Raw genomic sequence first — 26,140 nt, 5'->3', positions numbered from 1 at the left:
TTATTTATTTAAACACATGTGGCAACCTCTTACGTGATTTTTGTCATAAAAGATGCAATCTTCATCTATATAAAACTATAAATATTTAATAAAATAAGTATCAATAAAAATAGCGCCTGAAGATAGATTCAAATTTCTACTTTTAACTCTTCGAAGGTCAACTAAATATCTACCAAAGGTTTAGTAAATTCAAATTCTACATATTTTTGTAATTTATTCCTTTTACCTATCTTGGGAATAGTATTTAATAAAATAAACAAGAAAAAACAATAACTCTCGTTTCACCGAACCTATGATACCCTTCACAAATACAAAGATTCTTTCCAAGAACTGTGATGGGTTAATTCTATATGCTATAGCGACTCGATCTGAACAACTTCTTAAAAAATTGCACCATTGTCTTTAATATTAACCCATGCAAAATTTCGTAGAAATATTTCCTAAACTGAAAAAGTTTTCCATACAAGCATTTGATTTCGATCGTTCAGTTTGTCTAGCAACTATTTGCTATCTACTGGTCCGATATTGGCCATTCCGTCTTGGTGATAAAAGGACCTGTTTATACCAATATTTCAACAATTGAGGGACTAGTTCGTTGCAAACTTAATGTACACTGCTCCGGGTATTAATGTGTGATATTTTAAAATGACATTTCTGTAAATCTGGCATGAACTTTTAATATTCTATAAGGGCTGCTACAAGAAACCTATTTATTACAAATTTTGGCTTGACCATCGAATAATGATATAATGAATCCAAATGTTTTAGTTCTTACTATAACATATTTTAATATAGCGAAAATACAATTAAACCGGAATATTATGAAAAAAAACCCTCAAAATTTCAACTAAAATTGTAGCTAATAGTGCTGCGTTCAATTTTCAAAAATAAATCATGCAATATTTTGTTTAAGTTATGGAATTAATGTTTATAAATGTTAATTACGCCTTTAATGCTAATGTAAATATCGACCGAAGCTTTAGGGAATAAAAATGATTTTAATGCTTCTATGATACATTCTTTTACACATATGGTATTAACGATACATGTATATATGTGTGTATATCCATTTTTACGCCAGCGACTTGAACCTGAACAACATGAATGCCACGAATATTTATTGTGCGCGCATGCAACATACCATACAATAAATAAAAATTTAACGAATGAAGGCTAAAAAGGCTCACGCTAACGCACACGTTGGCAGAGTAATTGTGCATGTATTGTAAATACCAACATATAATACACATGTATGGGTGTATGTTAGTCTAGTCGCATGTGTTAATAGACAATTTCGCCTGCAAATATGTATATGCTAACATGCGACCGCTTGGTCGGCCGGTGGAGCGACTGTTCGTGTTGCGCAGCGCTGACATTCAAACACCGAAATTACTTGATATTTGTTTGTTTGCCTGTGGTAGAGCTATTCACTTTAGTTAAAAATTTTATTTTTATTTTTTCCCTGAGTCTTCACCCAACGCCTCTTTCGTGTTACGCGCATATCTGTACTTGCATTTATGTACAGCATTATGTGCATATGTATGTGTGTTTGTGAGTGTGAGATTCTTGATAAATAAAGTAATTAAATATGAGAAATCAAAATACAAAGAATGTCTGCTGAAATGTACTCTAGTCAAACATGCGGCAGCAACAGTGACGAAAGCATACCCATAATGTGGCATGTCCTGAGTACGAACAAACAAAAAATGTGGCATTTATTATATCAAGTTTCTAATACAAGTAGTATGGCAAGTAGACGACTACATTGTTTTTGAACAAATACAATTAAAGTGATATATTTCCTTATATGCCGATGTGTTGTTAAATATTAGTTTACTTATGATCTAAAAGCCTATTGGACTTGTAAACGGTACTCCATTCTCCCACTAAAGGGAGGAGGCAGGTTTTTAAATGTTTTTTTTTAGAATTTACATTGCGTTCAAAAATAATGTTTTCCCTTGCGCGACCAATTCGCGGAAAACTACAATTAACACATATTCAATTGCCATCACTGATTTAATTTTTATACTTTTGCTACATATTGTTACAGAATAGTTTTGTTCACCTAATGGTCGTTAGTATCGTATATATGTATAAGTATATATAAATCATTAAAATGACGAAACGAGTTTATTCCGAGTGACTATTTGATTGATACCTTTAAAAACTCTAGACAAATTTGACTTTATTTAAATATAGTATGTTAATTGACTTTGACTTATAATATATAATTTAAATAAATTTATGTTAAACTGATTTAATTTAATTTGTTTAATTTATTTTGTTTTACAACATTATATTTGTTTGTCTTTCTTTATGTTTGAATAAATTGGTTCCACCTTAGCAGCACTCACCACTTTTATAGTTATAAGTAATTAAAATGCGCTATTTAGTTTAGTATTCGAATTTTATTGTTAAATTTTACACAATAAAATTTCTTAAATATAAGTTTATATATTACCGGATCGCTAAATCGGTCGGAGCGCGCGGAGCGGTGTTATCCGAAAAGAATGATGTGGCACAGCAGTATCAACGAAAAACAGGAATAGCGCGAGATCGCTTTCTAATTGAATGTGTTGTTCACGCGGCGCAGTGTCCTAACGAATGTTGATCCTATAAGGTGGGGACCATCCTTTTTGTTGCTTGGCGGAGTGGGGTGTCGTCGTGTGGTGACATCTTGCTGAGTGTGATGATGTTCTAAGGTGTGGTGTGTATTAGTAGGGTGCGCCAGTTTTTGCCAAGTAGAGTGGTGTGTTTAGTTACTGAGGCTTAGCTCATTTAAACAATGTTGATTAAATTTTGTTCAATTTACAAATTAAATTTCAAGTTAATTTGATTTAGTTAATTTTGGTATTGTACTTTAATTTAAAAAAAATAGCGAAAACTTAGTTGCGCCCCTAATATTTTACTTTAATTAATTTATTTTAATTTAACTTGCTTCATTTAAATTTGGTTTGATTTAAGTCAATTTATATTAATATTATTTAGTTTACCTTTTTAAATTTAACCTGAGTTAATTCCTTTAATTTGGCACAAGAACGCATGTCAATGCGCCTAAATGCATGCTTATGGCCTTTAAGAATACTAAATTTATTATTAAGTATTGCTATACTAATTGTAATATGGATTGTAAATTTCAAGTAAATTTCTTCAAAATATATTTGATTTAGTATAAGACAATAATTTCGTCCAAATACTGAATTCTGTGAAAATCTATTTTGTTAATAAGATTTTCTAATAGTCCAAATTGTTAATTATATAATTGTTATTTTCTTTTTTTTCATTTTCAATGTGGTATTTGGAAATAAAAATTAGATATAAATTTTAAAATTAAAAATAAATTTTTAATCCGGTTTTTCGGTTAAACCATTTTTTTTATATCGCATTACATGTTCCCTGTTTTTATTTTGGTATTACTGATTACAACAGAAAAAAATTATTACTTTAAATGTTAATTTAATTATTTTCTAATTCATTATTTGCAACCCTGATAAACAGATATATTATTAAAAGCCATAATTTCTCCCACCCTTTTAAATCTAACGTATTATAATTACTATTATTATAACATACTACATTATTAACGACATTTCATTGAATAAAGAATTTGAATTATCATCAATGCCACATTAAATGCAATTATTAATAAATACTTATACGTTTTTAGACTGATTGCATTTTTTGTATAATAAATTCATGTTAATATCAGGATAATAGCATATGCTTACGAGCGTATGAATTCCATACGATTCACATATGTTTATTTAAGTACATATGTGCAAATGTGTTCGCACGTGTGCAGGTGAGCACGTTATATGCTTATTGCAAATTTCAATAATAGCGGAAAATATCTGCGATTGGCGGCTCATTGGTGCCACCAGCAACAAAGGAATTCTCTCCCCCCCAAATGTTTCATTCATGCCTTAGATGTATGTGTGAGTTGGTTGTGCGCAGAGCCGCAAAATCTAATTTTCGCCATCAATAGAATTCAATAATTCACAACACAATCGGTTGCGGTAGCTGCATTGAATTAAGAAATCTACTCTGATTGGGGGTTATTATTACTGAAATCGTATAAGATTTTAAATGTGGTGTATTAATTTAGTGTAATATTATATGAAGCTTAGCATATGCATTTGTAAGCGTGTTATGGGTAAATGTGTGCGTAATTGAATAAGCGTTAGTCAAATGTTGTATTTACATGCCGGAAATTGGATGTTGGATATGAAGCATAAGATTGCTTCTATTACGCATATACATTTGAAGAAGGCAAGAAGACTTATGAATTTTATTTTTTATTCTATCTTATTAAAACACAAATAAACATTCCATTAAAATTTTCAACTTTTAGATGAATGCTTCAAATATAATTTTTATATACACAAAGCAATTTTAAACACAAATATTATATACTATAACTAAATCAAAAAATTTTACTTGCTAAAATGTTCCTTTTTATATGCTTTCGTTTCATCCTATCAATAAATAAGTTAATTCCTGCAATCTAGCGAACGACAGTTGTTTGAGGGTAGCTTGCTATTAAACAAACCCTTTGAAATCTTTTAGCTAGTTCCTCACATATATTTAAAGAACACGCCAACATTCATCTAACGGACGAATAACTAATTTTTAATTAAACTGTCGTAACAGTTTGCTGAATAAAAGTTGGAATTATTTTGCAAAAAAGCTTTACAATTTCTAAAAAACTAATGTTCATATATCAAAATAGAAAAAGAACTTATATTTCTGCCATATCACCTTAGATAAATTTTATCCATATATTTATATTTATCAATATTTTTTACATACTCTTATTTTTGAATATTTTGTTATGTATTTTACCTTGAAATATTGCTATATTTGCTACGAAATCGATATGTATCAGCAAAATATTCCACAGGCTGTCGATTTTTACCCATTAACAGTTCATACAATTTTACCAACATCACTACATTAATTAAAGTTAAATGCATTATGATAAAACATTCATATAAATATTCAAATAGACTAATCAACTGATCTGCAATCGCAAATGTGTCTACCATACACATTTCTAATAGTTAAATTATTAGGGCTTTGTGTAATTAAACGTATGCACTTATGTGTACAACGGACTATCGATTTTAATATTTGATTTCGTCTCAAGTTCAGATATGCACATGTATTTTTGTGCGTGTTTGCGTTTCTATGAGTTATTCACTTTCTACACGCTTTCCAAAGGCTTAAAGAACTTCTCCAAAACGTTCAAGACACGCTGCATAACGTGTATGTTTGTACGTAGGTCAGTAGAGCGTTCGAGGCAGCGAAAGTTAACCGCAACGAGCTTTAATGAACAATAATGACCACAACAAACACAAAACATAAATAGCAACAACAAGTGAGGTAATGAAATGAGAATATATGGAACTGTATTAACCTCTTAGGTTGGTTTCCATCAGCGTCGCCAAAACAATTCATCATTAATCTTGTGCTCAAAGGCGGCTTGAACGACGCCATCAGGCAGCAGGCAGCTGCAGTTAACTATGCGAAACCTTCAAGTGTCAGAATTATGCGACGGCTGCGGTAATTGTGGATTTAATGTGTTCATTCGTATGGCTAGGGATTGTTTGTGTGTGCGTCTCAAGTAGCCTGCCGCACAGGCAGTACGCGTCTCTTCATTGGTTGCCTAACAGAATTTGGCTTTTCGGTGATTAATTGAAGCATTTTGAATATCTGCACACATACACACACACCCAGCAGCCACCGTCACGAACATCATAAGCAGCCATTACCACAAAATATGCCAAGTACATGCCTGCGTCTGATGGTGAATTATGCTCACTGGAGATACCTTTGTTTGGTGGGGATGGTAGCATTGGTGTAGGTGTTTCGTTACAGTTGGAGCTGCACCTTACGGAGCGCTTAGTTACAATATATTAAAACTTTGTACAAAATATTTTTTTGTATTATTACAGGAGGAGATAAGTGCGGCGGGTTTCTTTTTTCGGGCATTTTCCGGTCCTCGAACTGAAAGCAATCTGAATATCTTACCAAAAAGAAGACAGGTGGTAAACCTTATACTCCGTGTACAAACGCTACCTCTTCCCGAGGCACGAGAATTGGTATGTAAAGAACTTCCGTTAAATGAAAGGGTTTAAAATCTTCCTATAGCTGGACCGAAGTGGCAACGGATTTAAGGCAGCTATCTGTCTCGTATTCAATTATTGGAGTTTCTCAGAATTAAACGATTATATAAATAAAACCTTATGCAGTTCTTTTTAAAAATAACTCTCCGTGGTCTACAAAAAAATTGTCGAAATCTGACTCTCTTAGCGCATCGTTATCACTTTAGGCAGCTTTATGAGCCTTTGAGCAGATATTTGTTTTATAAATAGCTTAAACTACTTGTTAAGTTTTCTTCATTGAAGATAACCACATAATATTGTAGAATACTTAAGTACCCAAATATTTAAAAAAATATATATTTTCTGATCAAACTCCATATTTGAGCCAACAAATTTAATATTATGAACTTTAGCCAACACCAAATGACTATTTCCACACCAGTGAGAGCAAGAAATTACATCCGCGAAACGGCATCCAATAACAACCACCAGTTAACTTTATCTAAATAAATTTACATCAGTCCAAAGCGCGTGTAGGCTGTCAAAAATTAATTTAGCTTTCCCAAAAACAAAAAAAAAACGAAAACCGCTCAACATGATTTCAAATCTCGATTTCACGCAGAAATAATTTAATTACCGCGAAATTCGATGCAACACTGTGGCACAGACATGAAAATTTCAACCATTCTACAAATGCTTAGCTGCTGGTTATTGCCAATGGCCTGTTGCATGCGACAAACAATAATTGCCATGGCATAACGATAGTTGTTAAATTGTTTGCCAACATAACACACACACGCACATGCTACAAACGTAAATGAGTGCGTGGAATGACGCATTACAACTTGCCACACGCGCTCCGCCATATAAATCGCAGGCGATTATCATTAAATGAAATTAAACCACACACAAATCGCACAAGTATCGCAGAAAAAAGCCAAATCATACACTTGTTTAAAAGTTTGCGAAAAAATCCGTTTGAACTTTTGCGCGTTGCTTGTGCGGTGCGTGTGTGTGTGTCGCAAATGTAAATACTGCCGTGGCATCGCTATCACAGCCGGCAGCAAACACTCCAAGGGCTGACAAATTACAATTTTAGTCCGCAGCGTGCCTGCGACTCTTATACTGCAATACTTGAATAAATGCTATACTCATGTGTGTATGTGTATATATGTGTGTGTGTGGAGTCGCATAGATACATAAATTAATGAATTCATGGTTAAATGCTTCGGTATTTTATTACTGTTGAGCTGCATTTTATTTGAATTTCATAGACCAGGGGATTATTGCTGGGAAATTTATGTGGTCAATCGTTTAACCCGTATGTGGTCGCATTACATTTTTCTACTTCTCTTGTTTCCCAAGTGAACACTTTCAAAATAATATTTTTTTGACAATCTTAACCGAACCTAACCTAATGCTAGGGAATCACCAACGATATTAAGGACTAACACTACTAACTAATAAAATTCGTTTCTAAGACAGATAAATGATAAAGATCAATTGTTTTTATTTCCTCAGCCTGACTCAAATAATGAGAATTGTGGTTTGATTAACCAAACAGATATTTGGAGTTTGAGTCTAGCTAGCACTAACTGATAAACTCTCGAGTTCGGTCCCGATTTACTTTAGGAAACTTGTAAGTTCTTACTTTCATTCATTGATCGCTGAAAAAAGCATAATAATGAAAATAAGGTTGAATTTTTTACACGATAGTCTGTAATCGCTCATCTTAACTTTTGAAATGGACAAAACCTTTGATTCTATAATGTATATCCTTAAAGCTTAGAGTATCAACGCAAAATAGCTATATAGCATGATCGATGAAGCTCTAGAGCTCCCTTGCTAAAAAGAGTACACGAGTATACACAAGTGATTTAAAAATGTCGTTGGGTCTCTGTTTAAATCATAAGACTTACCCGAACATCGTAAAATCGAGATAGAAAGGTGATAAGTTCATGACGAAAGGAAGCCAGATTTTACTTGGAACAAATAAGTTTAAGAGGAGGTTCGACTAAATAATGAATGCATGTTTTTATGTCAAGGTGGCAAGCACTCTCCTAGAATTAATATTTTTGTGCGAAGTTGTAATTTTCAGTCTCTCCAGCACCACGGCCAATGGGTTAAATAATGCAAAATATCGCCACCAAAATTACGTGCTCGCCATTGCATTGATTGCAACCACAAATCGCGCTGATTGCGGCACTGCAGCAACAAAGCGGCGAAATGGGACGCTTGATGCTGAGCAAAAATGATTATGCATATGAGGGAAAGCAACAATATATGTAAAACAATAACAATGCTATACGAATATGTATAGAACAAAAATATATATATGTATATGTGTACATAGAACTGTATCGAGTAAATACACGCCACTGATTATGACGCAATCACAGCTCGGCTGCCACATGCAGCAACAGCAGCCACAGGGAGTATTGGTAACATACATTCCTTTGTTGCAATTTTTTTTATACTCTCGCAACCTGTTATAGCATAGTGTATATAGTATAATAGTTTTGTTTACCTAACGGTTGTTTAAATCACCTAAAATTAAACGAGTTAGATATAGGGTTATATATATATAAATGATCAGGATGAAGAGACGAGTTGAAATCCGGGTGACTGTCTGTCCGTCCGTCCGTCTGTCCGTCCGTCCGTGCAAGCTCTAACTTGAGTATAAATTGAGATATCTTTATGAAACTTGGTAGACATGTTTCGTGGTACCGTGAGACGGTTGGTATTGCAGATGGGCGCAATCGGACCACTGCCACGCCCACAAAACGCCATTAATCAAAAACAAATAACTTGCCATAACTAAGCTTCGCAATAAGATACAAGACTGTTATTTGGTACACAGGATCACATTAGGGAGGGGCATCTGCAGTTAAAATTTTTTTTTTAAAAGTGGGCGTGGTCCCGCCTCTAATAGGTTTAATGTGCATATCTCCTAAACCGCTAATGCTATAATAACAAAATTCACTGGAAGCAAATGTTTTTAGCACTTCTATTGATGGTGTGAAAATAGTTGAAATTGGGTGGCAACTCCGCCCACTCCCCATATAACGGTACTGTTAAAAACTACTAAAAGCGCGATAAATCAAGCACTAAACACGCCAGAGACATTAAATTTTATCTCTGAGATGGTATAAATTGGCTTTATAGAAACCGCGTTCATAATTAGACAGTGGGCGTGGCACAGCCCACTTTTAGGTGAAAACCCATATCTTGAGATCTGCTTAACCGATTTCAACCAAATTCGGTGCGTAACGTTCTTTTCATGTTTCTATGTCATAGTGCGAAAATGGGCGAAATTGGACTACAACCACGCCTATTTCCCATATAACACCTTTTTCAATTCCATCTGATTCTTTCACTTTCCACTATGCAAATCAGGTAACAATGATTATATCGGGGTAAAACTTTGCGTGAATAATGCAATTAAAGTATGCCACCTTGCGGCCAAAAATTGTCTAAATCGAACCAAAACTGTTCAAACCCCTAAGTACTAAATATGTGGACCCCAGTGCCTATAGTTGACCTTCTACCGAAAATATCAGTCAATCCACAAAGAAATCTCAAACGAGTATACCATTTGACTTTGCGAGAGTTTAAAATGTTCGGTTACATCCGAACTTAGCCCTTCCTTACTTGTTTAAATGAATTTTTTTTTTGAGCGAGGAATAAAGTCATTTAAAATTTATTACGACTGCTTTACGCATAAATAATTGGCAGTAAAGCAAAAAATTATAATAACAAAACAGAAACAGCAAAGAAGGAGCGTCAGACAATTACCGTTGCTTGTATGCAGATGTGGCATGCCACAAGCTGCACTTGCAACATGTAACAGCGCTATAAGGCATTTTTTTATATTTTTTTCCTGAGCTTATTGTTGCTGTTGTTGATAAATTTCAATTAACAATCATTTTGGGCTCAAAGGCACAGCGGCAGTCGCTCCATAAATGCTAAATTAAAAAGCATTGTAATTATGTGCGCTGCCGCGAAGAGTGAATGTACCACTTGCGTGGAATGCGTAAAGTGGGCGTTAAGCGGAAAAGCGATGTTCATTGATTATGCGGACAAAAGTGTGTATGTGTATGCGTCCTTTGACAGTTGAATGTTTGCGCATCCTTAAATTTTATTTACTTGGCCTTTGTATTGGTGCATTTTAAGCATATTCAATTTAATTTCAATCAAATGCCATTTGTGCACCACCAATCATCCATCAATGTAATCAGCGTGAAAACCAACAATTTCAAGCAATTTGCAACATCTGATGGTCAAAAAGGTTCTTTGATATGTGAGTGTTCTTGTGTGTTGGTTTAGTTGCAAACTCTCTTTGAAAGTCGGTTTTATGCTCTTGTGCCTAATTTCATCCAATTCACGTCGAAAAATACAAAAAAAAATATATGTATAATATTTATAATAACTACAATATTATTTAGTGACAAAAAAGCCTGAATGGGTGTATTAAGTTTGCCACGAAGTTTGTAACACACAAAAGGAAACCTTAGAGACCCTACAAAACATATGGGTCATTCCATCCAAAAATTTCATTCAAACATTTTTTGCAAAACTTTTTTTTTGCCTTTGAGGCAAAAAATTTAACTTGTATTATTTCATTTTTATACAATTTGAAGAATTTACGAATTTCAATGCTCTATAAAAGGACTTTTAAACATTTGCGTATAGCAGAAAAGTGTTTCATTAAAAAAATTACTAGCCTAATCTAGGTCTAATGTTTATGATTTTTTCTCTGGTTTCTATTTTTATAAGCCAATAATTTTATTTCAAATTTTAACTATATTTATTTATTTTTTTTAAGATTAATATGACTGTATAAATTTCAGAAATGGCCGTTATTTAAAAAACAAATATTAAAATGAAAAAATATTTCTAATGTTTATAACATATATGTATATATTTATTGTTATTTATAGATTTTATAGTAATATTTTGATCACATATTATCAAGCAAAATAATATATAAGATGTTTCGACAATTATTTCTTAGAAATACATTTTATGTCAAGTAGTTTTTTTATAAATTTTTTCCCAAAAAACAGAAAACAAGGCTTACTTTTTTATTGTATTTTAAAAGAAAAAATCTGAATTTATATTCCGTATATATTATCGCCTTGACTTTCATAATTGAAATTTAATGACAGTCGATAGTGCAGGTACGTATTGACAACCACATACTATACAAAGGCTTGTATGAAAGCATTTAAAGGGTGTTTTTTAGACATATGATTTTCAAAAACAAAAAAAAAAATAGTAAGGAAGGGCTAAGTTCGGATGTAACCGAACATTTTATACCCTCGCAAAGTCAAATGGTATACTCGTTTGAGATTTCTTTGTGGATTGACTGATATTTTCGGTAGAAGGTCAACTATTGCCACTGGGGTCCACATATTTAGTACTTTGGGGCTTGAACAGTTTTGGTTCGATTTAGACAATTTTTGGTCACAAGGTGGCATACTTTAAACGTATTATTCACGCTAGTGGAAAGTGAAAGAATCAGATGGAATTGAAAATGGTGTTATATGGAAAATAGGCGTGGTTGTAGTCCGATTTCGCCCATTTTCACGCTGTGACATAAAAATATGAAAAGAACGTTATGCACCGAATTTGGTTGAAATCGGTTAAGCAGACCTCAAGATATGGGTTTTTACCTAAAAGTGGGCAGTGCCACGCCCACTGTCTAATTTTGAACACGATTCCTTTAAAGTCATCTCATACCATCGCAGAGATAAAATTTAATGTCTCTGGCGTGTTTAGTGCTTGATTTATCGCGCTTTAAGTAGTTTTTAACAGTACCGTTATATGGGGAGTGGGCGGAGTTGCCACCCGATTTCAATTATTTTCACACTGTGGATATAGGTTCTAAAAACATTTGCTTCCAGTGAATTTTGTTTTTATAGCATTAGCGGCTTAGGAGATATGCAAATTAAACCTATTAGGGGCGGGACCACGCCCACTTAAAAAAAAAAATTTAACTGCAGATGCCGCTCTTTAATGTAACTATAAAATAAATAACCGTCTTTTATCTTATTGCGGAGCTTAGTTATGGCAATTTATTTGTTTTTGATTAATGACGTTTTGTGGGCGTGGCAGTGGTCCGATTACGCCCATATGCAATAGCAATCGTCTCACGGTACCAAGAAACATGTCTATCAAGTTTCATAAAGATATCTTAATTTTTACTCAAGTTAGAGCTTGCACGGGCGGACGGACGGACGGACAGACAGTCACCCGGATTTCAACTCGTCTCTTCATCCTGATCATTTATATTTATATAACCCTGTATCTAACTCGATTAGTTTTAGGTGATACAAACAACCGTTAGGTGAACAAAACTAGTATACTCTGTAGCAACAGGTTGCGAGAGTATAATAAAACGCATATAATTTAATGTTATGGCCAAGAATTTAGCTGTATTATAAAGATAAGGGCTTTTGGGCCAGTAGCCGTCATTCCAGCCGAGAGACCCAATTTTTGGCCAATAACTCGCGAATATAATTTTGCAAATCGGCAAATGTCTCCGAATTATCTGCGTAGAGCGACTTCACACAACCCCACAAAAAATAGTAAAGCGTTATTAAATTGCACGATCTGGGAGGCCACGCCACAAGACCACGACCGGACATGTTGGTCCGGAGTAAGTCCGCTCATTATAAAATGGCAAACCACACTGAGTATAAATCAAGCAGTCAAAAAGACCACCTTCGAAGAAAGTGTTGCCCTATTGAAAAAAAAACACCCGTTATATAATTGATTTCATCTCTCTTGCCTGCTTAATTAAGCGGCAAAAATTTTAGCGCTTTATATCTATTTATAACTACCTAACACACAAGTGTCTGTATAATCAGACCTAAAAGTATTTATTACTGAGTTGCCCGGACAACGACAATGTGTATGTGTATCCTTTCTCTTCCTTTTAAGTTAAATGAACGCCACTTTTCTTTCTAAACGTAAAAAGCTAAAATTATTAACCACGTCGAGGTAATTCGATATTGATTTGATAATACATATGGTGCTATAACATTTGGTGGTAATTTTCGTTTAATACAGCCTTCGGCGATATATTTTTCTAGAGAAGATAAATTTGACAATATGTATGCATGTGCAAGTATTGTTATGCCTTCTACCGTTAATGCTCCTTTCACACCTCGTGGCGCCCGAAATAAGAAAATTGTTGTTGCTTAGGGGCTGTGTTTGTTATTGTTTACATAATGTTAATTATAAGTAGATAAAGATGAAAATTAGGAGATGTATTGTAGGTTGAATGAGTTTTAGACCTAATTTATGAGTTATTTAATTGGGAATGATTTATGACGAGGCGATATTGTGGAATACTACAAAAATAATAGTTAATTCGTTGATTATTAAATGAAGAGAGAATTGAACACAATTGTTGACCCAAAATATACACGAAATTTTTCAAGAAGAAAGAGAGAAGACAGCTAACTTCAGCGTTGGAACTGAAAAAGTCTAAACCATTAAAAATCACTGCGAAGAGGTATCTCGGATACTTACATAAAAGGAACGTGTTTTGTGACTGTAGGAATAAAAATCTTGATTTCTTATGTAAGTAAGTAATCCCAATAAATATAATTGATAATGCCTTGGGATCAACAATATGTTATTACCTAAAAGAATGTTGTTTTGAGATCAAAAGTAAAGAAACTATTTCCACTGCATCTCTCTCTCTGTCTATCCGTCTACCAAATTCAGATAGCACCTTCCAAGCGGAAGTACTAGGTATAGAGATTGCTTATGGAGATCTATAGAATAACTACGGGAGGACAATTCCGAGGCGGAGTTAATACCATGCCCGCTTTGAACGTAAGAAGCAGATATAGTCCAAGTATGGCAAAACTAGAACTAAAGAATTATTAAATAAGTCCAGGAATACTATATATACAGACTAACAGCTAGAATGGCTGTCTACTAAAAACATAATGGATGTAAGTAGTTTCATTGAGAAAACCAAATAGTTGGCCCAGCATGGCTGCACGTCTACCTGTATCAATGATATATAAGAAAGGTGATGACAAAATCAGTAGCTGTTTTTTGGCCATTCGAAATGATAGATCCAGTAAGAGGAGGAAAAGTGAGAGAGAATAAAAGAAGGATAGCTAATAAAAGAGAAGAATAGAAGAGAACTACTTATTTTGTGTATTTCCCATCCGACTTCCTTTTCTGAAACATGTTATCTATGAAAAAATAATCTACAGCTTTAAGAATATTAATTGAAATGTAAGCTGGTGGGAACAGATGAGTAGGAAGGTCTTATATTCGATAAAAGCATAACCATATAAATATATTGTAGTTTTGGCTATATTTTTAGTATGTCTGAGGGATTCCTACCGTAGTTAGACTAGACTCCAAAACTTCAACATTCAAATTTGAACTTTCCAAAATATACCAGTGAAAGTAGTTTTTTCACGAGTGGCTTTGGCGAGGAGATAATTAAAAATACTCAACAAGTGTTGCATGCAAAACCTATGCGATATTACAAACCACATGTGAAAATGTGAAAAAGGTAAAAACCCTGACAGACGAAAACAAGCCACAAAACTCGTCACAAAACCAATTTACGAGCCACACTTCAAAGACTTACGGTTTCAGCGTCGAATTGTTATTGGCAAGCTAAAAGCCGCATAGAAAGTTCGCTTGTTAAAAGGCAGCAAGCAATAAATTGAAGTCCAAAAGAGTTAAGCTAAATTCAAAGCAAGTATAATGCTTGATGTAAAACATTCAAAAATGTATGTATTAGATTTTCAATAGTGTGTGTGGCTAACTATTGTGATGTTGCCACAAAAATTTGCTACACTTGTGGCACAAAAGTTCAGGTGAACGTCACAGTACAACTTCTATTGCCCCACAGTCAGCAAAGCTAACGACCGACCGACCAGCCGCACGGCTAATAGGCGGGTGAGGAACCGCCATGGTGCAAGTAAAATTGGACAAATAGCAAGGAAAATAATAGAAAATGCTTGCGGCTGGTGGCATATAGCACACGGTCTGTCTCGTGTTTGTGTTGTTGGCATGTATTAAAGGTGGTATATGTAGCTGCGAGGCGGCATAAAAAGTGGCTACAAAATTGGTATGGGATTATATGAGGCATGTGGCCTGTTGTAACTAGCAGAAACTATATGCTTGCCACATACATAAATTGTACAATTTACAATGTACAATTACTGGCGGATGCTTTGCTGCGCGAAATGAGACCAACCGTGGTAAGCGGTGTAAAAATTGGTGCAACATAAAGCGCTACATTTGTTAGATTAGATAGATTTTACATTAGGAGCTATTTCAATTAATTGGTCTCCTGCTACACAACTAAACAAATACTGAGGAAATTTATTAACTAATGAAGAAGCAATATATTTGTCTCACTCTGTATAAAATATATGCATATGTAAATTATCTCTCCTTCTATCTCTCTCGCTCTTCTTATCTCTTTCTCCATTAAGCACTCTCGTTATGTGAGAGGAATAGCAGTAACTCTAGTTCATCATTCGTACTTAAAAGGTATTTTTAATTCTTAACAGGTTTTAAGAAAGTAATTGCTACATTATGTACACTTTTATTCAGAGAAAAAATATAGTAACAATAATTTGTCAAATCAATTTTAAATTAATAAAGATAGCTTAATATAATCACAATTTTTATTCTAATACGTAGTCGTCCTCGACCGATTGTAGCGCTCCCACAGTACTTTTCTACCCATCTGCACTCTCTTCTGCGTACCCATTGTCGCATTTGCACCTTTTTAGTCGCTTTTTCACCTCCTGTACTTAATCTATCGACAGCCAGCAAGCAGCCTTATTGATGGCCAATAATTTTTCTTCATAATTGCCATTTATTGGTTCTTCAAGTCCCAGTGTCTGGCAATGCTTTTCGCGGCATATGTAGCTTTGGTAATACAACCTATTTTAAATTGCCTGCAAGCAGCAAACGAATAACATACTCGTATTGTTATCTATACATAAGTGCTTTATGTGGCCGAAGTGGTTGGGTGCCTGCGCTGTAAATATCTGTTGGTAGAAATAAAGTCGTTTCATTGTGACAATTCCAGCCATTTAACTGGGCCATTTTTTATTCGATTTCACGATTAGATATCCTGCGTAGAGCGCATAGCATAACGTACTCTTGTACATAGACTAATGTGTTCACGCATTCGTACTCGTACTTGCGCCAGGGTAAAGTGAAGTCATTTACAGTGTTCTTAAGGCACTAAGTTAGCTGTGATTTGTTACAGCAAAGTGGGGCAGGAATTGACGGCATAATTAAACAGTTAATGTATTGAACATTATTTACTTGTGTATTTCGTAATTTCTGTTAGCCATTTGGCGATTCAGAGGCGCGAAGAAAGCACTAAACTTGAATGATTATGATCGGTTTGAAAAATTTGTGGTAATTGCCGTTGTATTTAGTATTTTTAGTATCTGAAAACCAGATTTATACTAATTGCGAAAATTTTATTTCAATCAATATCCCACGATTGAACCGATTTCCACTGTACCAGCGAGGTTGGAATACAGATATCCAAAGTCCACCATGTTTTTCGATTATCCACCATTACATCTTTTAAGTACATCATAAAAATAAGGAGTACACGAATATTCAGTTTTAAGAAATTTAAGTTTAGATTCCAACCGGAGAGTAATTCGAATACTAAAATTATACCATTAATACTGTAAGAACAAACTGAACTCTGGTATTCGTAAATATTAGCGGAAGCTTATAGGTAAAATTTTAATTAAGAAGAATTAGCATGATAAGTCATTTAAATTAATCAATCCTAACATAAATACAAAATTTACATAAATAAGAGGATGACTTTGGACACAACACACACAAAGTCTTTTAGTATAGCATTCGTTTCCAAGAACAGAAGTTGGAGCACCGGAAATGATTCATAAGGTTACTCATTCACTATATTTCGAAATATTGTAGGAAACATTTACAATAACAATAGCATATTCTTTTTTATTTACAACGCAGTGATCGAATGATTTTGGCTTAGTGGACTAAGTGGACCAATATAATTCGAATTGATGCAAAAAGTTTATGTCGAGTACTAGGAATAGCTTCGGACTTTTTAATAATTGTAGTGTTAATGTTATTCAAGAAGGGGACAGTTTTGCAGATACATCTGTTCGGTTGATGCAAAATATGAGTAGATCTTTCCGAACTCTACGACTCTAGGAGGTTTAATATTTCCTGCTGAGGGGTTAGTATTTTTCAGAATATTCTTTTTGTATTATGATTTACATCACGCGCTCGACGACAGTGGCTGCTAATGAGAGATAGAGACCGAGAGAGTAGGTTTTTTTTAATTACGATATACATACATACATGTAAAACTATGTTTTATGTAAATTATTAGATGATGACAATTTCATCGCCTTTCTTTATTCATTTGAATATGAATATTATGTGTGTGTTTGGCTTATCTGGATTATTAAAGAATTTTTATTGTTCCACATCATTAACTCCACAGTGGGCGCATGAAAATTCATTATAACATATGTATAAATATATATGGTATGTATATGTATGGTATGCAAGGTAAGCCAGTGCAACAAAATATGGAGAACAAAAGGGCAAATTGCGCGAAGCTTTTTGAATTACAAAAAGTGGGTGTAAAAACCCTAACTAAAGTATAGTATTATATATTACATGGAACAAAAAAAAATAGGTTTACAAAACAACTAAATAGATATATGTGTATGTATATAAATGTGCAAACATGTGAATACGAGTCGTGGAAGCAATTCGCATACCGCCACGCCGCACTTTGGCAATCGGCCAACTTCATTTACAGCTGTCTTTTGGCAATGCTAGACAATTTATATGCAGCAAAAACAAAAACTGAAACAAGCAACAACAATAAAGACACGCCAAAATAGCCGGTGAGTTCACTTGCATTCGCTGCGTCTTGCGTCGGACGTGTTTGCATGGACCGGCAGACAGCCCGATGGCCAGCCTGCTATTACCACGCAGCCTGTGACTAAATGAGAATATAGTATCCCTAGTTTGGCTGGCAGCCGGCTGTGACCAGCGCCAAATAGCTCTTTCACACCTATAAACACACTAACTTTTGTATGCATGGACTCATAAATAGAATCTGTTTGGCTGCGGTTGTCACAAAGCATCTCGCCGCCAAATCCATGCGTGACATTTCAATCATCATAAAAAATTTTGCCATTTGCGTCCATACAAGTATATTGAATTCAATTCATTGTCAACCGCAATGTAACGCGTCAGTGCAGTGGAAATATAAGCAACGATGTCCGACTCGTGACTGAGCTGTCACTTTGAATGCCACAGATTTCGGCACTTTGCGGGAAATGAAGTGAATTAAGCAAAAAAAAAACAGTTTTCGAAGAAATCGTCGAGGAGTTTGCTTGTGTAATAATCCAAATTTCAACCACCGTATAAAATATTTCGATTGACCTACCTTCTTGCTTGGTAATGTACTGTTATCTATTTTATAACAGGTCAAATATCTTTCAAAGCGTCTTCCTTATTTGAGCTTAAACAGGTACCACGTTGGTTCTACAGTTGTTGAATAAAATGATATTAACTTAAGATATTAGTCCTATATATCCCAGTTGATAATCATTTACCAATGATAACTGGGACATATCATAATATATTGCAGTCAATCTGTAATCTTAAGTCATCAGTCATTGATCAATGATAACTGATTTCTGCAGTCAGTAGTTGGTCTATCATAGGCAGTCTGAAAAATTTAGTCAGTTATTAGATTGATTCTCCTTTAATGTGATTAACCTAATCTCCAACTAATCAATTATAAGGTAAATAATAATTATAATAATATATAACATCTAATATCAATGTTTGGGAAATTTTCAGCTTTCAGTGAGTTGAATGTGCAGGTTTTTGATGTGGTCAATCATAAAATATCAAATTTGAAGATTATAAGATAATAAGAACTTCCATTAGCTTGTCAAAGGTCATTTATCATATATTTTTTAGTAAGATCTTTTCTTCATAGTTACAATAAGTAGTAGTCTTTTTTCTTGTAGATGGCAGCTTTTATCTGCCAGCTGTCAGTTGTTATTTGTCATTAATCATATTATATTTACCCTTGAGTGTAATTTGTATTCACTTTCTTTAAGTAGATCTCTTTGCGTAGCGTACATACCTGTAAATATAAAATAAAGAAATAATAATATTACGATCGCAGTGAAGTAGAGAACAGTAAGCGCAAAATTTGTCGCATTTAAGTTTATAGTTTCGTAAGGAGTTTCAAAAGTTGTATAAGATGTATTGTATATGCTATTACTATATGTATATTACTAACTTTATTTAGTTTTTGTCCAGTTGGCTACTCTATATATGCTGCACCGCTAGATACTCCGAAAAATTGGTTGGTAGACACCTCTAAGAAACGCTCTCTAAGTATCAGCTTTGAATTATAACAAGAAGGTCCTTCGATTTACCCTTATCTATTTTTTTCTTAAGATTGAATGAAAAAGATTGAGATTCATACCTGCTTATAATGCTCGACCAATAATGGTCTCTTTTTTTCCATTTTCTGTTTTTTTTGTTTATTGTGTTTTCCTTTGATAGCTATTAATGTTTGGATTAACTTAAATTATATAGATCAGTTTTGTAGAGCAGCATTGAGTTATAAAATTCCAAAGAAACAAACAAATTTGTATTAAAATAATCAAACTTCAACCGTTAAAATCTTTTAAACGGTTAGGTTTACAAAAAAAAAAAAAAAACGTAGGAGACCATTTTGTGGATCACCAAGCGAAAAGAAAATTTTTTTTTTTTTTACCCACTCTAATGTACATTTAAGTGTTATGTAATTATTGAAAATAATCGACTAGTTGAACTTTCATTTACGAGTACTACACTGCTCTGGCTCTCTGGTCGCTCTACACCCAAAATAGAGTTCTTTAATAAAAATAATAAGTAAGTCAAATGCTTAAGAGTGAAAAGGTATTAATTCACATGAAGTATATATGTTTAAATATAAATGCGTTATTTTTATGACGACATACAGATATGCCTAAATTCACGACGAGTCACTCGTTTGTAATATCCACACACTGTGGTTGCAAATCTTTGCATTGTTCGTTACTGTTGTTGTGATTCCTACAAATTAGTCCACAAATTTAGTTAAAATTAGAACAAATCTTTTGCAAGTCATGTACTTGTATACTGTAATTGAACCAGTAATGAGTCAGTATTCAGCAGCATAGAGAATGAAAATCAGCAATTAAAGCTGAATTTCTATAAAATCAAAATATTTAATGGATTAATAAGAAGCTATAAATATACTGGATTTTTAGTATCCAGATTTAATTCCTTCGGCGCTTGATTACCTAATCCGCGAAAAAGCTTCTTCCTTAAGAAACCCCTCGACTTGGGCCACTATTTACTTGTTAAGATCTAGGAATTTTTAAACTAAATTTTTTGATATTTCCTCCATTTTTTATTGAATGCTGGCTTTTGGTATAATCTTCGTTTTATTTTCGATGTAGTAACTATCGAAGATCTAATCAGCACCTTACAAGCACAATATACTTGTACATGCTAACTTTATAGTCAAATTTGTCAAACCATCACTTGCGAACAGTTCACTTGAGCCTTCGTAGTGACGACGCATAAGATTAGGTAAAAGTTTATAGCAAAAGTCAACAGTCAATAAAATTTGAGTAATCTGGGCCAGTCAGCTGATAACATGTACATTGTTGCATAGCGATAAAATATGCACACCGATACTGGGTTCAGTTTCAGTCACTAACGACTACAAAATAATAATTTTATGTTAGGTAGGGTCACCTGGTAGTCACACCCCTATTGTAGATAAAATACTACTGATCGACAATTGTCTTTTCAAACGCCTACTTTCCAAAGCTATTTTTCAATCGTTAAAAATTGTATAATACAAGTAGTTCGTAGGCATTTAAACAGAAGTAAAGTTTAAAATAAAATCAGTGATAATAATAGATAAAAAGTAAATTATTGGTATTTGATGTTACAATTAGTTTAAATATATATTATTATGTGTTTGAATTGTAGAACTAAAGTTGTAAGTAATAAAAGGCAGCGTGCTAGGTTGATGCGGCTAATGCAAATCCACTGGGATTAAGGGAAACGCATGCGAAACCTAAGAGGGAACCCATAGGACCAGAATTGAATAATCTGGAGCCACCTTTACGAATTTTTCGGATGAAGAAGTGATTAGAAACGCTGCTGAGCAGGAAACTTCCATAAAGTATTTAAGTGAAGTAGTAATGGAAGATGGTGAAATGCAAGAGAACCAGAAGCCTAAAAACCTGAAGCACAATCCATTTGCTTTATAACTTTTGTCGATCAAGATATACGGGAGAAAATTAAAATATAATCGACGCAGTCGACTGGAGTCTATTCTATTGTTAGTTAACATTCGCAATAGAGAGGTAAAAGTATTTCGCCGGACCTATTATTTTCTTCAGCTCATAAAATGCACCACATAACGTAGCAAAAGCTCTACAGAAAACTAGCAGAAATACAAACGAATAAAAAATCGAAAAAATTAATGAAAGTAACCGATTTTGTATCCTAAAGCTGGTGTAATTGAACTTTTATTAATTGACTTAATTAGTTATCAGTCTGGCAAGTTTAGAAATTATCACGAGGCCTAACTCACTTTGAACCATTAACGAAAGGCGGATTTCTTATGACCTGGACCGATTCTTTAATGACCTGGAAGCCGGACCTACGTGTTGTGGATCAAATTGTATCATGATTTGATTTTTAATCGAAGAAAATTTAAATAAATGATATTGAAATCTGATCTTACTGTGTACATTTAAGTGCCCACGGTAATTGTAACAGTTTGAATTTTTTTTCATTTATACTAAATAACGCTGGTCGCTAACATGCCAAATTTGCTAATGAAGAACTGTTCTCTTTGAAGTTCTTTCTGATGATACGCTGAAGATACATATATCATCTCTGACTGATTACTCCCAAATCCAGCTCCGGAATTGAAAGCTCTATGCTTATGTCCGTACACCCTAAGCTCAATTCCAGAAATCAATGGCAACTACTTGCATTGTTATCTCCGCCAACTTCTGTGTGATATGCTACAAATGTCATAATTTATCCCTAGAGCATTTCGGATGTCGGAAAATTACAACTTGTTGTCATTTCGTTGCTGCTTGCTTGCTGCTTTCAACTATGTATACGAGATTTTTGGACCGGCAAGCCGTCCTGACGGTTGAAAACAAATGTGGCACGCAGGCATGAGCTCCCCCAGTAATCTGCTACTTCGCTTACTCTTCCTCCTGCATGTATCACCCGTGCACTTTAGTCGACTTGCACTCAGCATTCAAGTTGTGCTTCAGCACTTATCTGCTTTACAAATGTTCTGTGCTCGGTGAATAGTCATATTTAATTTACTTGGCACTATCTTACATGTCTGCATCCATAAGTACACGACAAGTATGTAAGTACACGACACATACATGCGTGCGTTCGTGCGTGCGTGGAAGTTGGAGCACAAGTGTGTGCTCGGGGGCAATTCGGTGTGTGCTTAACTATTGTGTCAGAATTGTTTAATTGTTGCATTCAACATCAGCATCAGTGCGGAGAGTAAGCTGCTGGGTGGAGGAAGGCATTCAAAAGTGCAACTCATGCAAAACGTTAGCCATCACTTGTAAGGTTGCTCTCTTAAACTACACTACTCTCGCCTGCTTTGCATTCAACGCTTGGGTGTATGCTGGGCCTTAAGCGCTGTTGAAGCTCAGTTCGGCACACAATGCTGGTGTTGATGAGTTCCGCTCTGCTGTCGTATGCAGTCGCCTAGTCCAAAATCTGTTTGGTCATTGTTTGTGTGCGTGCGAAATTTACCAGTTATAAGCTCACCGATTAAGTAGTAGAAGATTGTGCAAACGAAATAAACTTGTTGGCTTCTGCATAATTTAATGTTGCTACCGACACGTGCATGTAATATCGGTAGTGGACAGTGGTATACATATTTATATAAAATTATATTCTTCATAGCAGCTAGCTATTCGATTGAGATAGTCCTAATAAGAACCGCTTTGCTCTAGAACTCTCTTAGCTTTAACTAGGTGGAAGTAATTGTTCATCTGCAGGGGTGCTTTCTAGGTCACCACGCTTTTAACAAGCAGGGAGCAATCCCAAAGCTCCGACTCTATTTGTAAATGGCACGCTTCTCACAAGATTGGACGTCATTGGACACCAGTAGAAAAACTGGTCCAAGCAAACATATATATGCATATATATACTTCAATGCTTTAAACACATTTCTTAGAGTACTCGGAAGTAAAATATCAATTATAAAGTAACACATAGTAGGTTTCTAAGCGCTAAATCCTTATTGGAGATCGAATTTCTAAAGATGCTAAAGAAAGCTCTTATTGATACTATCATCTTTTCCAAGTAGTTTTCACATAAAGGAGAAGACGGTTCTAAAAAATCGATTTGTTTATTTCATAAATGTTTGGTGAAACTATAGAAAAATATGTTACCGAAACTTTGAAATGAAAATTCCGATTTGTACCATTGTTTCACGACATTAAAGTGAGGAACTCTCCTCCGAAGTGAAATATTTTTTCAAACCCCCTTTTAAGGGTGACTTTTTGGAACTTGCGTACACGATAGTTTGAAAAATTTTCAACCAATTGTTTTGGAAATTGGCAGTTATTTTATTCTTAGTACTGCGCTTTGTATGAACCTAAAATCTTTATTTAATATATATGAATGTATATTTTATTTTTTTGCTTGAAAACCACTTACTTGAAAAACTAGAAAAAACTTTTTTTATTTGATTGTATAACTATATAAATATAGTTCTGGAAGGGTTTTCCGTTTTTCACTTTATGCTAAACAAATGCAGATGCCGAACTCCAAACGTGTCAGTAGGCCCTAAAATATAGGCATCGTTGTAACATAATGTGATTTATAGTCAAAACCAATGATTCTCATGCTATGAAGAGTTGCCAGCTTACCACGATTATTAAACTATTATTTATTATTTATGAGTTAGACCCGACACTGATTTAAGGACTATAAATATTACGTTTTCAAACAAATTATTTTTGTTGTTGACTAATTTATTGTTGTTCTAATTTTTCAAAAAAACTGAATGGACCCTGTTTTACATCACTATACTCTTGCAACATATTGCTACAGAGTATAAGAGTTTTGTTCACCTAACGGTTGTTAGTATCACCTACAATTTATTGAGTTAGATATTATATACCCATATATATATATAATATAAATGATCAAGTTAAAGAGAAGAGTTGAAATCCGTCCGCCTGCGCAAGCTGTAACTTAAACAATAATTGAGATACCTTGATGAAACACATGTTTCTTGGCACCGAATAAATTTCTGTAACTAAGCTCCAAAATAAGGTATAAGGCTGCTATTTGGTATAAGAGACCAAATTAAGGTGAGGCATCTGAAGTTTTAAACTTTTTTAAAAATTGGGCGTGGCCCCGCTCTTTAATAAGTTTAATATGCCTATCTCCAAAATTGCTTACGCTATAATAACAAAATTCACTCAAGGCAAATCTTTTTAGTACCTGTGAAATGTATTAAACGGGTGATTACCCCGCCCACTTCCCATATATCGGTTTTGATTAAAACTACTAAAAGTGTGATAACTCATTGAATAATTAAGTCAGAGAGTTTAAGTTTTACACATAAGATGGTACATATAAGTTTTGTGAGAGCCGATACAAAAATTGGACAATGGGCACCCCACCGATCATATTTATACGAAACCCATATCTCGGGATCTTCTTGACCAATTTCAACCGAATTCGGTATATATCTTCTGACGTTTCTATATTATAGTACGAAAATGGGCAAAATCGGACAACAACCATGCCTCCTTTCCATGTAACACAATTTTAAATCCCATCTGATTCATTCACTTTCTAGTATACAAATCAAGAATCAATTAAAATAACGGTATACAACTTTGGACGAATAGGGTTTTTAAGTATACCACCTTATAACCAAAAATTTTCCATATCGAACCAAAGATGGTCAAGCCTAAATGTACCGAATATGTGGACGCCAGTACCTATGTTTCCTTTTAAATGAAAATATCTTATATTAAGTGGACAAGTTTTCTTAAAAATTATGTTGTTTAGCGTTGAATAATGGAATTGGTCTATAACTTGGTCTAAACATCATATCCCTAATATAATGAATTTCGATCTACTGGTTGATGTTTTCCACTTCCACTCAATATATTAAATTTAGCGTCTTTGGTTGAGTTAATATCACATACGCATATCTCATTTGAAGGTGTTGTTATTATAATTTTAGCTGACGCGAAAAAAATCAAGAACATACCAAATTTGATTGTAATTTATTCACGATTTCATCGAATAATGGATGTTTAATGCTTTCGCGACAGTTTCTAATATAAAGTTTTGCCAGCACCTGAGTGAAATTCCCAGGCATTGATTATTGAAGGTGGCAAGAGTATAAAATGTGTGGTTATCCTCGAACTTAGCTCTTCCTTAGTGATTATTTTCTTTGCTATTTTTGCTTCATATTAACCCACTAAGCGCTAGAGTCCCATATCTCATACGTATGGAATACTAATTTATTTGCTTAGATATTTATTATTTACTATTACAATACATTTTTATTTCATTTGGTAATTTATTTAAATATTTAAAACCTTAAAAAAAAGATTTTGATTATCTATTTTAGTTCTTATAATAGTAACTATAAAATTATTGTTGTTTCTTGCATGTCAAGTGTAATTAGGACCATCACTGATTTCCTTTAAATCGTTTTTGTATGAAAATAGTGTGAAAATATTTTCTAAAGCTTCTGTTTCAATTACCAACACAAATACTTATAATATTACTAGTATTGTAAAAAACTGTGTTTTGAATTATGAACAATTAACAACTGATATATCAAACACATAACGCATCTATCTATATGTTCTACAGCGAAAAAATCTGATTCCCACTCAATATTAAAGGCCAATTAATCA

The 26,140-nt window shown here is 34.0% G+C and overlaps 1 protein-coding gene across 1 annotated transcript in view; it reads right to left on the bottom strand.

Annotated features, from left to right (window-relative positions):
- Positions 1-26,140, bottom strand: part of Fili (Fish-lips) — a 233,661-nt gene that overhangs the window by 138,094 nt on the left and 69,427 nt on the right. The gene's annotated exons all lie outside the window — the stretch shown is intronic.

This window comes from Bactrocera oleae, chromosome 4 (assembly GCF_042242935.1).
Source record: "Bactrocera oleae isolate idBacOlea1 chromosome 4, idBacOlea1, whole genome shotgun sequence".
In the NCBI taxonomy this organism is placed as follows: Eukaryota; Metazoa; Arthropoda; class Insecta; order Diptera; family Tephritidae; genus Bactrocera; species Bactrocera oleae.
The sequence above is the reverse complement of the archived record's forward strand: the minus strand, read 5'-3'. Positions and strand labels throughout refer to the sequence as shown.